Genomic DNA, 16969 nt, shown 5'->3' with positions numbered 1-16969 from the left:
TGATTTGCCACTGCAGCGGCTTACAAAAGTCCTTCCTGTTCATTACTCTTTGTTATGTTATCATTCGACACTGTAGGCCTATAAGTTACGTAAATCGTCAGGATTTGATGATAGGGACGGAGCTGGTCCCTGAAAATCCGATTTCTAACAAACTGGCATGGTTGATAGCTCGAGAAGATTTTATTCATTTTGTTCATCATGAAAGCTTCACATCATATACGTACCATACAACCACACACACCAGTAGACAAAGTAATTGTCATGTCTTTCGTTTTACTGCTTTGCATACCAGACAGGACATGACAGTAGAGTTCTGCACTGAGTGCACGCAAAGTGGGGGAGCCAGGCCATGTCTATTCACTGGTTTCACATACGAAACTACTCACGTATTAGGATTAAATTTCGTGTTGCGGATATAGGTTAAATTAGTCTGGCGAATTTCATTTTGGTCGTATGTGTCTGATGCATGCAGCGCAGATATAACCTGATATTTTTTAAAGCGAATCAGCATTTGCTGAACATCAAGGCTTGCGAGCTTCGTAAAGAACACGTTCGGAAATTATACTTACCTTTCCACTGTTGTCAAGTAAGGTACAGAAGGGTAAGATTCTTAAATGAACGACAGTAAATGCTTTCTGGCTTTAAATTCATCTTAATTTAGTCATGAATGTACTATAGATGATCCCAGTTATTATCAATATATTTATTAGATTTCCTTACGAACAGAGATAATTCAGTCAGTACAGCCTAGTGACCAAGCTACGAACTGGACGACCGGGGTTTGATTCCCGGGAGGGGAAGATTTTATCTATTCCACAACATTCAGACTGAATCAGGTGCCAGCCTCCTATTCGATGGGTATCAGGGTTCTTTGCTCGGTGTAAAACTGCTGGGGCGTGGAGCTAACCATTCACCTCTACCTAGAGCCGAAATTAAAAATGCGTGGAGTTATATTTATTTCCCCATTTAAAGCGTCATGTTTGGTTAAGATCAGGGTCAACTTTGCATTTTCATTATTAGCATTTCTTGTATAATGATGAATCACGTATTTTGGTAATACGTTTCTGTTCTTTTCTATAGGCCAACTTTACTTCCCGTGGCGTGGTTCTTAGTACAGGGACAACTTTACAAAATTTATCAACAGTTTACTGCAAATAATATTAGGAATTAAATAGAATCTATGGGACTTGGAGTCAGAGTAAAACAATGGAGACCCCTAAAGAGGAAATAGAATATCTTCAGCAGAACAGCTGTGAGTTCGTATCGCCAGCAGGTGTCGGGCAAGCTACTTCTACAACGGACACCGGACATGGAGCCATGCTTGCAGGTACAGACAAGAAGACAGAAGCGCGGTCGCCTCCGATCGGCTAGCATCATCTTCCATCGCCCTCATCAATCACACCTTCAGTCCATTCGCTTGCTGCTTGTCCTGACGCAAACAGCCTTCTGTGTCTGCTGCCGGCAACTTGGCTCAGGGTCTTTGACCGTCCCCACCAGTTCCTCAGACTTTCCGCTTCTTATTTTTATTCTTCACACAATCTTATTCATTTTATTAGAAATTACAGCCCGCGTACATAATAGTTCTATTTGTATTAAATCAACACTTGAAATATGACGATGCAGTAAGTTCATCAGTTTGTTGTTGGGATAAAATTTGTTCTTCTCCGAATTCTTCGGCTTTCCCCTTTTAATATCATCCCACCGCTGTTCCATATCCATTCATGTTAACGTGTATGGGACCCATTAGAGGCCTCTGTTCCATACAGTCTCTCTCAACCCGGACAATAAAGGGCCACTGCAAAGTGTTACTTTTATCCACGTCTTCCGGCGCTGTCTTCTCGTCACTGCCCCACGATTCTTAAGTCGTAAAACCGTCGTCTGTACTTGAAGATATTTCAACGAAGTTTGCTATAGCTGTTGTGTATAATGTTACTCAGACGTATAGCTCCAAGACTTTAACCTTCATACAAACTTTTATTTCGTTTTCAAAGTCTGTTTTATGTTGCACAATGCGAGACTGACATTGTCATTACCGACATCCACAGAAGAAAATAGAAGCATCCGATCCTGTTATATATTTTTTGTCGTCAGGATGTTTTTGTTTTAAGACACTGTTTTTGCTCCAGGTTAATGGTTTCGGTGACAGATTCTTAATTTCTTTCTGTTTTATCGTTCATCGCAGTATTTTTTGTATCGAGTCTAATGGCCGGCAGTGCACGTTGCTTTACGTAAGCAGATGAAGTGGCTGGGGTGGACGCTTAATCGCATTCGCATCTTCGTTTCGACGTTCTGTTAGGTAACTCAGTAACGAACGGTGATCAACGGAACTGAAGTTTCTATGCAGAACTGCATACACAATTTTAGTTGCAAACCCTCAAGGGACGAGACCATTTTGGAGACCTGAGCGCATATTAGAGGATAATATTAAAATGGATTTTAGAGAAACATGGGTGGCGCTGTGGATTGCATCAGGTTAACTCAGAATAGGGTCCAAGGGTGGGTCTTTGTGAATATGGTAATGAATGTTCGGGTTCCATAAAAGTAAAATATTTCTTGACCATCTGAGCAACTAGTAAAATTTTTAACTGCTCCGACTACAAATAATTTTTTATACAAAAGCGGATTTTAAATTAAAATTACGTCGATAGTTTTAATACAATAACGTAGTGTTCACAGGAAGCTAGTACTGTTAGTGCTGTTGATCGTGAAACGTGTATTTACTGGCACAAGATTAGACTGGATCTTCAAGTGTTAATTTCATAGTCATTTTTGATTGTGCCAATGCCGGTCATAAATCATAAATGATAATTTCTAAGTGAGGATCAGTCAGAAAACGTTTGAGAAACATTTCACACAGTTTAAATGCAAGTTTCATAGCCTATTTACTGAAATAAACAAGTAGATGTTCCGTCATTCTGAAGCTTTTCGATCACATTTGACTCTTATGAATTTTTATAGGCGTTCGGCAGTTCTTTTAAAAATCAAAAGTTTTGTCTTTTTAAAATCGTTTCTGGTCTAATTTCCTACCTCTCAATATATTTCCTCATATGAACTCTGAATTCTCTGGCTCCAGTTAACATTGTTTCAGTTTTTATGAGTGACGTTTTTGTTTAGAAATATCCGTGTTAGCCATCGTTGGTTGGATGCAGTAGCGTCATTAGACTCTTAAATTCCTTTCGCAGAATTGCTCTGAAACAACAACTGCTTTTTACCACTGTCCATCTCAGTATTTAAACATGAGTTATCTTTGTACTTCAGGATCAGAGGCCGATGTCATTTTGTGTCGCTGGACATGAAAGATCATTTTGGTTGGAAGGTGAAGTTATTTTTGTGGCTGCGAGAGCATCCATACTTCTGCTGTCGTGATCTGATAGTCGTTACGTCTTGGGCGGTCATGCGGTACCAAGCTTTTTCTCGCGTGGTTATGACTAGTAGGCTGTTCCCAAAATAAATATCCTACCCACTAAATTTTATATCACCATATATGGAAGATGTTTCCAAACTTCTCATTTCATTTGGATCTTCGGTTGCTTCCCCTCCCATCATAAGAACGTAACTAATGATGGCGATAATGATGATGATGATATCGGTAAAGTTATATCTCTGCTTGAGTCCCAACATACGAAAGCGCCACATATTCTAAATCCGATAATAAATTGAGATTCTCGCTCCGGCCACTTTACCTCTTAGGGGAAGAGATTCCATTAGCGGTTGGACTTCGAAGCTAGTGGCTAGAGGACGTTGTAGCAATGGAATTCAGTGAAGTAATCGGTACGCATTCACGTCGCATCGCTGACTGAGTTTTCTACCACAGATACTGCCAGAACTTTTTCTGAATGTTAAAATTACAATTAAAGTGACAACATGGATTATTTGTAGTTGTGTCTGAATGCTTTAAAGCAGTATTAATCTGAAGGTACTAAGGAAATTATACAATAAAGTAGATAAGTATTATTTTATAATTTCTATGCATATGGAAACATTCTTTCCAGAATTTACTTCAGAATTAGTAGGATTTGAGGTTTTCGCGGCGGTGAGTACGAAGATGGCTGTCTTCTGGATTGTAGCGCCGTGTAGTCTGGTATAATTTTACCGACGTTTGTTTCAGAGGTCCTTGCTGCCTCCACGTTCAGGGTGACCGCAAGGACCTCTGAAACGACTGTGAACTTCAACAAAACTACTCGGCGCTACAACCAAGAAGACAGCCATCTTCGTACCTCGAAATGTTTATAACTGATTTGTGTATGAAGGAAATATGTTTCAACACAGACTGTAGTAAACTTCCCGCCTGCTGAAGTCCCACAAGAAACTGAGAGCACAACCAAGTTTAAACCGCAAAGAAGTAGTCAGGCCTACGAGAAGGGACAAGTTCTATGAACATTCTGCGCAAAACACTTCTCAACTGTTGCATTGCTTGGTAAGCCAACCCGAACGATTTACTCAAAAAGACACAACAATATAAGAGGAAAAAAGTGTGTGTATATATATTGTTTCATAGGTTCATTGTCTTTGCAGAAGTCATAAAGTGTTTGTCAGCACATTCTGTAAAGATTTCACACACAAAAGGCAAGCTATTTTCAATCTTTTGTGTTTGATACAATTCGTATAGCTTACTGACAGACTTAAAATAGAAGCTGTACGTAAGTGGAAGCTATTCCATTTTCTCAGAAGCAAAATGACAACTGCCGTGTTAGAGGACGAGGGCTTCAGACGCAGCTGTTGATACGCTCAAGTATTTGACACGTCGAAGGAAAAAGAAGCACTGCCTATCCCGTTCCATTTTTCTGCACGTCTTGTAACATCCTAACCGAAAATGATACAGTGAGATGCACATAAGGACTTGTAGAAAACGGATTTAAGCGGCTTCCTATGCTATAGCTTGCTGTTTACAGAACACGTCTCACTTTGTTTATTGGTTCCCTTTGAAAGTCCTTTTTCGAAATTAGTGCCGTCACAGATAGCCTTCATGTTATTCAGTATGATTACATTTCTTCACGAATTAGACCACATTGATCTGTCCTGACATCAAACAAAGGTTCAGGAAGGAACGCCAGCTATTTCGCTTAAAATTGGTTCTCCATTTTCAAAGGCGCTACGAAAAAGTTTGTGATCTATTTCTGGCACATCTCTTCTAGTAAGAATTTTGACTACTTGAAAGATGCCAGACGTCCTTAGAATTATTTACCGTTGTTACACGCGCAGTTCTTAACATCAAAATTGTTCCATACAAAATTTGTGCTATGTTTATTGTCTTTCAGTCTCTGTAGGTACATACTGAAAGAAGTGTCATATCCTGTTTCTCACTTTTCAACACCATAAGAATATCTCTACTGATACTGTAGGAACCCATAGAGTTCTGTGGTAAATTACTATAGAAAACACTGTTTTATTATATTAGTGTCCTGAGTGGAAACGAATTCCAGCAGCAAAACATACATTCCCGAAGTCGAATATTTCTGATTTAAAATTTCGTATTAGTACTGTACATGACACGTTTGCAAAAAGCATATGTATTCCCCGCCACTTCGCTATCCCGACACCTCCTGAATGCATCGACCCGTAAAACGAACAGCCTCAGCTGTCAGATGCAGTTGACGCCATTATCATGTTTAAGTTTGGGACAGCAGTGTAGTAAATAGTATGCAATTTATTTTAAATTACAATTCTATCAGTAGCCCCGTTCTAGTGGAAAGAATTGCAAGGGTGTACAAGTTGCACTCTGTGTGATTTGTAGGTCTACAATACGGAATGGTTCTTTCTTTCATATTTTTTCTTGTATGTATCAGTAATTAAGAACAAGAAGACTGCTTCTATTTGGCAAGTGCTGGTATTTTGGTTGGTAATAATTTGCTGCTCCGTCATCAGGGTGATTATCGCCCTGATGACGGCAGCAGCAAGGACCTCTGAAACGCTGGTGGACTTCTACCAGACTACACAGCGCAACAACCCAGAAGACAGAAATCTTCAGACTCACCGCTGTGAAAACCTCAAATCTTACATCATATTTGACATTGTGTTACATTAGAAACCTTATATTAATTAAGCAAAGATAAGTGGGACGTAATTATTTTATTTTTGTTGTTGTACATCATTACTTAGTTTTAACTGTTATATACTTCTTCGTGGAAATAATAAACTCATCTATGGTCTACTACATGAATGTACCTCTAAGCAAAGCAGCAAACCAGATGTTTCGTCATAAAGGAAAGATAAATAATGATGTATATTTTATATGCTGTTTTATTACACTTGTCAATAAAAATGTGCTTCTTAAGCAATATTTTCCCATAATTATTGACGGGCCATTTTCTGGTTAATTAAATAATCGGCGATGAACTGGAGACATGTTACGGAAACAATAAATAAGGTATTCGTCCTATTAGAAGGAGAGTCGTTGAAATTTCAACGCAAATGCAGGTATCCAGCGCGATAATCGTAGCTGCTGAAGCGCCTTTTCAACGTGTGTGGACGCTTTGACCGTATTCCAGTCTAGCATGCTAACCAAGGTAGCCTGGGGATTTCCCGCTCACTCACTTTCACTCACAGAAACACATGTAAAGTGCCCGCTAAAAAACTGGAATGTGTACACACATTTTCGTATGATTCCCTAATATAGAATTTAATGAGAAAAACCGTTCAGCTGTTCTCGATTTTCAACAGAATCACAAACAGATAGAACGAGGTTATTAGGCGCATTTTTGCAATTTTTGGTGGCGAAAGCTCCTAAAACGTGAGTGTTATCTCGAAGAAATTACACCACATCACTGTTATATAAATATATTTTAGCTCTTTGTTCTGAGTGCCAAATGAAATCTGTTTGCGACACGCTGTTATGAATATAAAAGTAGGTGATGTAGGCCTACACAGTTACCAGTGACCTATGAAGCGTTAAGCGATATTATTATTGACCTATATCTGAAATTGGAAAGTGAATAGTATTACGCGGACTGATCAAATCGGCTAGGGAAAATAATGTGCGACTATAGATCTGTCACTTTGTACTGTGTTTCTGAACTATGTTCATACACATTTACAGTCTATACTTTAAATATGCCTCATGTCTTGCTGATCCACTTTATGTCAGCATGTTTGGTCATCGAATTCTTCTTCCTCCTAAATGTTTAGATACATCGTGGAAAATATCTCCCGTTCCATTCTTTTCGTTAATTCATTGCCAGAATGAAGCAAGTGCGTGACTTATTAACTATCATAAGAAAAGAAAATCTATAACCTAGTTGATATTTTTATTTTATTTTATTTATTGTTTTAAGTTTAACATATCCTATATTTATCACCTTACATTGTCCTGGTTGCTGTCAAAGGAATGTAAGATGGGCAGGATATTTAGCATGCACGAATGAAGTAAGAAAGGCACTTAACATTTTGATTCGAAAGCCTCAGTGAAAGATACCACTTAGACAACGTGAGCAAATATCGGGTTAAAAGTTTAAAATGGATAAATTTTATATGAAGAGTGTGGACGGAATTTACTTGTCTCAGGATCCAATTGTAAGCGTTTGTGAAGTCGGTGATGTACATTTCTGTTCCATGAAAGCTGACTCACTGACCAGCTTAACAACTACAAACTTCTCATCTAAGATTCCTTAGCATGAAGTTATTTAGCCGCATGTTTAAACAGATTAAATGAAACTCCATCCTGACCAATTATTGGCTGTTTCCACAGATTGACAGACTCAGGATTAATCGTAATAGATTTGTTAATTTAGGCCGTCGTGTTTGATAACCAGTTTTCGTATGATCTTTTGTGTTCCATTAGTGTCTGATGTTATTTCGTAACATTGCCTCTCGTCCCAATCTACTGCACTCCATCACGAGTGAGCAACAGTTGATTTGCCATTCTCGATACTTCATAGCAGCATATCCAAAACACATTATTGTCGAAGTTTCCCTCTCTCTGCCATGGCCTGCCGCCATTGATCTGTCTCGAGTCATGCTTAAAATATGTCGCCCCTTCATATTGGAACTCAACAAATGCAAAACACGTAATCTTTGTCTCCCATATTATTTAATATGAAGAGAAATATTACAAGGGAAATATATAACGGATCGTTTAGCGCTGTCCATTTGAATGGAGATTCTGTGTTATGAACAGTACTGTCGGTTCGTCCACCGATTTTAGTTTTAAACGAAGAAAACTAATAAACACGTAGGAAGTAAAATAAGTACAGCTCTGGAAAAGCGAAAAGAATATTTAAATTATATTTTCTTAGAGTAAGGGGGCGATACACTAGTTAAGCGATTCAAATTTCGTTGATTATGTCATACCTACTAGGTGTTCCCAACGGAACATGCTTCCTTATCTAGAATTTTTTAAAGTTCTGATACACCAGCAGAAACAAAAGACGTATGAGATGGCGCACCGGATGTGACGGCCACTCATCCATCATCTTCTCCCCTCCTCAATTCTGAAGTTCTCCCCTCTCCTTGATCTTCATTTGTCTGTCTTTATATAAAATATATATACTTTTTTGGTGCTGTGAGTTTGTTCCGAGCGTCGAGTGAGTAAAACATTTGTGACTCCATTACCGGACAGTCTTGTTCATATCCAAATTTGTCACCTCACTCTTTCCGCTATCCACTCGAATCATTAACACTCGATATATATCGGTTTTTCACTGATTAGCATGATGTGTACCGTTCTTGAAACTTACGAAGTTACGAATGTTCAAAATGCATAAATACGAGTGAAGCAGGAAATTAATTCTGTGGAATACAGTCCTTATTGAGAAGCTAATTAAATTATTATTTGTGGTATATATAAGTCCAAACTGTAGTCTTAGTTTCCTACGCTGTTCTTAGAGCTCAGCGTGAGTGCAGGTGAATGATAAGTACAACTATTCAGCTTGTCTGAGGTAAATCGATTTACTCTACCCACTGCATCGAAACATTCTTTCTGAATTAGTTCATGAGTTTTCTTCCTCTAATTTGCGGTCTTAAACCGGGTAATTTAACTGTTGAAATTACGAAGCTCCTCATTATGTATGTATTCTCACTTCTCTCTGTTGCGCCCAGATATTATCAACCGCCCCTTCAAAATACGTAGTCCCTCTGGGCTAGAGACCAATTTAGACACCCGCACAAAACAACAGGCAAAAAATTCGAGTTTTGGTTCTCTGTGAGAAAGAAGATGAAAGGTTAAAAAATTAGAGATAGCAGATATTACCCGAAATTAATCCCTTAATTTATTCTTCTCTGATGTAATTTTGATGTGTTAACGTCGCCTGAAATACAACTTATTTGAAAATTGCCACACTTTACATTGAGTAGGCTACGCTTTGTGCTCAGCAAATATTAACTACCTAATCAGAAACACTTTCTTGCATAAACCTCAGAACATTTGAGTTTCAAATACACTTGGTGTGCCATTTCAGTCAGTACAGATTCAGAAATGTTACAGACAAAATCTCAAACGTTCGTTCGTAAGTAGGATTTGAGGTTCTTACGGCGGTAGGTACGAAGCTGGCTGTCTTCTGGGTCGTAGCACCGTGTAGTCTGGTAAAATTTCTCCTTGCTGCCTCTATCATCAGGCCCTGACTAAAAACTACCATTCTACATGGTGCCACAATTCAGAAGACAGCCATCTTCAGACATGTGTATGATGTTACCAAAACGGTTACATCTTATATAAATTCATGCGCTCAAGTAAATTATACTTAAACATTCCTTCCCTATGTACAAGAAAATATCCGCGTCTTTGTTTCAAAGATTAATCGGCTAACAACAGCTCCTGAAATGCGTGGTTACTGAATGCTAAATTGGAGATTCATTACGTTTGTACACCAAAAATTCTTTAAAATGTTTGATCTTCTAGTTTGTAGTCATAGGGTCATAATTAGATAAGAGATTTAAGAAGTTAAGCCTTCTCCATTTGAAATGTTTGTTGCTTTACGAGGAAAGTTTTCTCTGTCATCATTTAGACAGAAAAGATTATTATGCCACCAGTATTCAGTCTCCGCCGACTCGGAAGTGGAAACTGACAGGACGATGATTAGTAGTTGTAATGAAATCGGTGGAACCCCTGAGAATTACATGCGGATAATTGTGGTCCTGCGAAACAAGGTTTGGGAATGACTGGTCTAAAGCAACGGAAGTCCCAGCTCTGTACGGACCAATCATTTGTACTACGACGCTGCTGAAAGGGATGCACTGCATCAGTTAAGAGATCATTCAGGATACACTGCTACTCAGTTTCTCGCTTTCGTTAATATCTCTGGTAAAATATAGGCTTTTGGTTTGCACAATGAATCTTTTGCTATGACAGATGGATTGCCTCTTGAAATTGCCAGAATTAACACCGCTGTAGGGATGACTCATACCGATATAATGTTACCCAGGCCCGAGTGATACACTGGCTTCTTCCCTATATTTATTTCCCTGATAAAGGGCTTAGGGGTAGGATTTATTGTGACCAGTCTTACATGTATGCAACCAGAAGCATTGTAACAGGGACTAGTAATAATTGATTTAGTGCTTTTATTAGTTTTCGTTATAAGACCTATGTAACACTAGAGTTTACGATGCGACGAGTGTCCATTTTGATATTTTGCAACAATAAAAGAACAACGAAGAACGAAGGAAAATATTGATATAACATTAATATCGGGATGAAGGAACGGTGCGATAAATCCCTATTAACAATTAGTGGGACGAAACGGTGGGGATAAAAGGCGTGTGAAGTGGGAAAACTTCTGATCACAAGACCAGCAGCAATAACAGGGTACATTTATTGACTTTATTCATCGTAATAAACAGGTCGCAGTTGCATGCTTTGACATCTGCTATATACTTGTTCGTTTCTTAAGATAATTATGTTAATTAGAGCAGAATAAACACAAATTAACCTGTACCTAAACTCAACAGAAACTCTGCTAAATTTTTCTGAGATTTCAGTTTTTCACGACTTTGAATATGATTATGATGGATGCATGGACTGTGACGCCTGTGGTCTTGTAGGTCTCAACGTTTCGAACTAAAGTGTTTTCTCCACCCTCAGGATGAAATAATTAAAACTTGTGTTACCTAACCCAGTATACAGCAACCGAAGAATGATTCATAAACTAAAGTTGTAGTGCCTGATGGTCACTCCTGTGTGTGCTTCTTAACTTAAAGAAATATTTTTCAAAGCAGTCATATTCGTCCCTTAGTCAGCATGAAGGGCCCACCCAGCACCTGTGCTGCATTGGGTCGCGCTCCACAGTTCTGTGAACCTAACTGACGATCGTCATACCGATGAGCTGCACCGCAGGTGAGGCTGCACATGTGACGTGTTTGACGATCGTGTAGTGCAGGTCAGTGCTCTGAAACTCTACTGTTACATTCAAAGATGGCGGTGTGGCTAGCGAGAGCTGCTACGTACTCTCGTAGCATGGCTTGTGAGTCTTCTTTACGGGAACCATCCGATATTATCCAGGCTTTTATAATTTAATTAAGTTTCATTTCATGAAAATACATTTTCGGTGATCGTTTCGCTTTAGCTACATTTTACTGTATGCTTTAAAATTAAATAAAAAAGGAGTGGCATATTTTCACTGCTAAATATGAAGTTTTTGTGCGAGAAGCGTTACTGTGTCTCCTTGTCGGTAAGCGACTACCAGTTTCTCAAGAATAACTCAGCCCCATTTAGTTCCAACATTGTCGCCATTATGAGTACGTGCTTTGGGTTAAACTAATATTTTATTAGTTCCAAAACATTCACCGACAAAAATTGACGGCTCTAAATCCGTGAGGACTTAAGTTGTTATTGAGATATCCAGTCTGGCCTTTGAAATCGAAATTGTACTAGTTAAAGGAATGGAATGCATATTCATGACTTGCATACACTAGGAACCAGTAATCCACTCTTGCGCTCAGGATCCATACCCTTCAAGTAGAGACTAGCGACTATAATTATTATTTCCTTCCCACTCCATACGCGGTTCGGCTTTCATTTGTCACCATTCTTGACGGCATGACGAGACAGCGCCGCATAGAACTTGGATGAGAACTAAAGATAACATTAAAACAATCCTGATAATAAAAGAAAACTAGAAACAATAAAAGTAACATAGCTGCCATGACAGTCACAAACATCTTCCGACGCCTCTCAGCTGTCGCTCGTGGTGTTTCGTGAGGCAAAAGATTACGAAATTAATATTGTTCTGGCAGCCGTGTCTGCTAGCGGTCGCGCTGCAGAATATAACTTGAAATAGACTTGTAACAGATTACTGTCCCCATCTAGTACATCTTCGCATTTGCACGCCACTGTTTTTAAATACAGTAATAATAGATGAAGAAAAATGTTCATAGATGCTAGTGGAAAACTTGGCCTACTATTTATAACCTAGGTATACATGGGGAGATCATGTTAAAATACCAAACAGAAATCAGGTTGCTAACTGTATTCAAGTGATCGGTGATCGGGTCAGGAGGAGGAATGTTGTAAACACGGCAATGAACATTCTGTATCTTAAAATGTAGGAATTTTTTGGTTCAATCGTAATCGGCTTCAGTGCAATGTTATGGATGTAGCGCGTGCATTTTTAGGTCTTCTGGTCAGATTGAACTGGCAGAACTCACTTTATCTTACGCGTGTATGAACTTTAAAGTAATTAGCTACAACTGAGCAGTAACTTGATCGTCAGATGAGTAATCTAATCCAACCCAATATAACGTTCCTATTTTGAGTGTTTTTGTCCACTGCACAAGATATGTTAGGACAGAAAGGGATGCGGATCACACAAAAGTTTTGGGGTCGAGGCTGCTAGTTCTTGTCACTCACAAGTGTTGCCTCCAGGAAAGGCGCGTCATCGTATCGTAGGCTGTTCCATCACAGTTGAACTCTTTCGGCATCAAAAGTACACAGGCCTGTACGTTATGACTGTAACAGGAGATGAGCGTCACAGTTTGATGTGAACCCTCTCTCCTTCCTTTATGAATCAGAAAACATCCTGCGCCATATGACTCGTAAACTGCAAAGACGAATTACAAGAATCGAGGGCGTTATTAGATACGGTGTTGATCTCAAATCGGACTTTCTATTTGTCAAAATGTCTGAACGAATCCAACTTTACTTCATTAAACTCCCACTGTCTTGTCTGTTTGTTCGGAGATTATGTAGGCTAAGTATATAATGCATAAAACGATCTATATGAAACGCTGCTTAGTCATTTGTAGGCAAGCATCCTGTTGGTCCGTAAATTGTATATTCATACTTTTATTGTTAACGTTAGTGAATAACTGATGTTAAGAAGAGAATGAAATGTGTTATCTGCATGCTGACGGACCAAAGTTAGAGCCCTGCTTTGTCAGCAGGTAACCATATGTGATTTAATGCATAAACCATCTATTTGGTACTAGAATCCTTGATATCAGGTGAAGCTACTGTTGTGTTTGTCCCGTAGAGCCCTAGATGAAAAAGCTACAGATATTCAAGTAATGTATATAAAGAGGAATTGCAGAAGGCTGATATAAAAAAGAAATACTTTTAATATTAGTGCTTATTGCTGTTGTATTTCCGAGCAGTAATTCAAAACAATAGTATGTAAATAGTAATATCAGTGTATTTGAAGTTTTGGTAGAGAACCGTAACATTATAAAGTAGACATAAATGCGCAGACGCAGTTCATAGCACGTGAACTGCTCAGGTATGACTGGCGTTTATTCTGTTGTGGGCAGGGAAAGAAGCAATGTACGCAGGTACGAGCAGCACAGGTAAGACCTGAATAACGCACTTAAAATGACAACAGAAATAAAGTAGGATCGGTTTAAAACACTAACTGATATGGTACATATTATGCAGAAGAATTTCAAATGGGACAGGTGGACACAGCGTGAAAATTTAGAACAAATAACGAGAAACGAATACGTAGTAGATGATAGTTGATGTAAGCTGAAGTTCTTTGATGATGGCCATGAATGACTGAAACATGTAGGGAGGACTGCAGAAGAAATGCTCTATTTGACGGCTTTAATATATTACTCTGGAACTATTAAGAAATTTGGCATTTGGGTCAGAGTGAATACAAACACACAAGACTCTCTGAGTATATAATTTGATTCATTTCAGACAAAACCGGGCGCAGAAGGGCAGCATAATGTGATTGTTACTATTAAAATATTCCCTCAGGATTCTTTTGGCTCCCCACGACATTTAAAATTTTGAAGCACGAAATTTACTTAAATAATATTTTAAAATACATTTTGTACCTCACAGAAAACATAACTCGTTTCTTTTACTTAAACTAATTATTTATTGTATAAGAAATTAATAGTTGCCTATTCTGAGACTAGTAACGAAACCCCTAATTTTCATCCATTTGGTAGAAATCAAGAGTTACCGAATCTTCATATAGGTGGGACATATAAATATCTCTGTGGTTTATAATGTTGTAATGTGTTGTGGGCTTCGTACTTGGACAGAATTTTAAAATAATACTATAGTCTGCTTATAGTTTTGAAACAATTACTATAAGAATCGTTGGTCTTGAACACACGCGTAATAGTAATAATCGGCCCGTGTGAATCACAATGCTGACAGAAAATGTATGAGGGGGGAGAATGCAAAAGTCATCATTCTTCCACACATGCTTCTCATTGTTCACGTTTCCGGTGAGGCGTTTCGCCTTATGACGTTCATGCCTCCAAGTGGTGAATGTGAATAACTTCACTGACTTGTCTGTCCCCACTGGAGTGCAAAGGATTCTTATCTCTCCAGATATTTTTCATATTTCTTCTTGTCGGTTTAGCTACTTCATAAACTGAATAAGTCTCCCCTACTGAACCAGTTGACCCCTGAAATACCATTTTATTTACAGCCTAGTGCAGTGCCATGCACAAACTATAAGGAAACTGAAGATTACTGTCTTCTGAGTTGTTGCGCTGTGTAGGCTGGTAGATGTTTACCAACGTTGCCTGAATCGCCCTGATGACGGAGGCAGTATGACCTCTGAAAAGTTGGTTAACATCGACCAGACTGCACGGCGCAACAACCCAGAAGACAGAAATCTTCATACTCACCGCTGTGAAAACATCATATCTTACATATAAGGAAACTGCTTGCAATGTAGAAGCTCGGGAAAGTGTATTCCTTACCGGAGTACACATAACATCTTCTTGTGTTCTTTATACAGTGCATTTAAAGGTTTTAAATCCACCACCTACTTTGACCACTAGATTGGAACACCTTAATATTCATCTGACATCCGTCATTTTGTTTTCTCCACTCGTAGGATATTAAAAAGTTTGATTTTTGGATTCTGCAGATAACAATCTCCACACAAATTTCATCCCAGTGCGTCCAGTAGAATCGACTGGACAGACGAACGGACGGACAGACAGACGTAAAACATGTAGGACCAGCCCATAATGCGCCCACCCTTTGCACTTCGTGCAAACAACGCATAAAAACTGCATGATAATGAAACTTTTACATTTTAAAAATGAAATTGATCGGCATTTGACGTATCACTGGTCTTCAAATAACTGCAGTTATGAAACAGGCTGTGGTTTGTTTAATGACGCTGTCAATCGCTCAGACCGTATATCGTTGGTTTTATGCATGAATAACAAATTGGAAATTATGTGGAGTGATGCGGTAGTCGCCCCATTTAAGTTAGTCACCTACCATTTGCCTAAAGGGCTGAGGAAAAACACGAAAAACTCAGGTTAGTATGAAATCCTCATTCTCATTTATGTCATTGTATACTGTACAATAGTAGTCCAACATTTAACATTTGAATTAAATAATTTTCCATTTATGTAAAATAGGCCTATGGATGACAAACCATCTTTGGTCGCTGTGTATTTGATGGTCATTCTCGCTTTTTTGTGACGGAGAAACATTTCATCATGAATGGACCCTCAACGTGAACGTACGCAACCAGGAACGAACATTTCAGTGTAGATATATCGACTCTCAGTCAGTCCGCACCGGCGCCGCTCCTAGTGATGCTTTATAGATGTTCAATAACGCTATATCGATTGCAGAAGTTATTTAGCGTCGAATGAATTGAGAGAATGGTTAAATGGAGAGACTCAGAAAGCAGTTTGACGCAAACACATGCACATAACGAATTTCAACGCTCTACGTCGGGATCGTTTCGGAATAGCGCTTTGTCATGCGATAAAGACATGGCACTGAGTACAAATCGATATGTGATTATGAATAAATACGAATTAATGGAAGCGGCCGTGGATTATTTTAATCTTACTGAAGCATATATTTCCCACGCTGATTTAGCTATATTGAATCTTTACGGATTGAACCATAACGTTTCAAAACTATTTTCTGCTATTACAAATGGGAAACAAATTTTGCTCTTTAAAATTGCTGTAAACTTTTATGGGAAAATAACATTCCACTTCATATTAAGCGAAGACCTTGCAATTTATGGCACTGGATTCGACTCGTGGAGCACCAAATGCGTAGAGTGATTAAAAATTATACATTTGATATTATTTCTTCATCTCACACGACAGTAGACAATTCGCGTTGTGATGTGTTCAGTGCGTTTAGTCCGAGGTCAAGAAACATACACGTAATCCAGTTTTACTCGAAACGTGAAACTCTGCGCTGATATTGAACTCTTGTGGTATTAAAAGCGAATTACTAGCTAATGAAGAATGTGCGTGGTGGAAGTTTGAAGATAGAGGGGAAAAATTACAAGTTAGAAAACTTTGCACAGTAATCGGGCTGACGGGGAGGAGTTCGGGATTGATGCACAAATCAGATAATGTTCCATTATCGGCATATTATTAAAGCTGACGTTATATTAAATTATTGTGGTAATGGGCAACATCACAAATTATTTGAACCTTGATTCAAAGAAAACACGCCTAAGGGTTCTGGTACACAAGGGAAATAGACATAATTGTTTCAAGTGGAACACTAGTTGTGATATGGGGCATATTATTTAATTAAAATAAATAGTGGTACCCTCCCTTGCAGTGCCCCCTCCTCAATTCCCAATCG

At 38.7% G+C, this 16969-nt stretch overlaps 1 protein-coding gene across 5 annotated transcripts in view; it reads left to right on the top strand.

Moving 5' to 3' along the window:
* LOC110837427 (UPF0415 protein C7orf25 homolog) overlaps nt 1-16969 on the top strand; it is a 306526-nt gene that overhangs the window by 113033 nt on the left and 176524 nt on the right. Inside the window, exon 1 of one of the 5 annotated variants that reach the window (XM_087351170.1) lies at nt 13664-13710. The exons of the other annotated variants lie outside the window; for them this stretch is intronic. The gene's annotated coding sequence lies outside the window, so the exon portion shown is untranslated. Of the gene's footprint in view, nt 1-13663; nt 13711-16969 lie in introns of those variants that run through there. 5 annotated transcript variants of the gene reach the window in all.

This window comes from Zootermopsis nevadensis, unplaced genomic scaffold (assembly GCF_977971745.1).
Source record: "Zootermopsis nevadensis isolate Lab colony 2312 unplaced genomic scaffold, Znev_1.0 Znev_ptg000018l, whole genome shotgun sequence".
NCBI lineage: Eukaryota > Metazoa > Arthropoda > Insecta > Blattodea > Termopsidae > Zootermopsis > Zootermopsis nevadensis.
The sequence above is the reverse complement of the archived record's forward strand: the minus strand, read 5'-3'. Positions and strand labels throughout refer to the sequence as shown.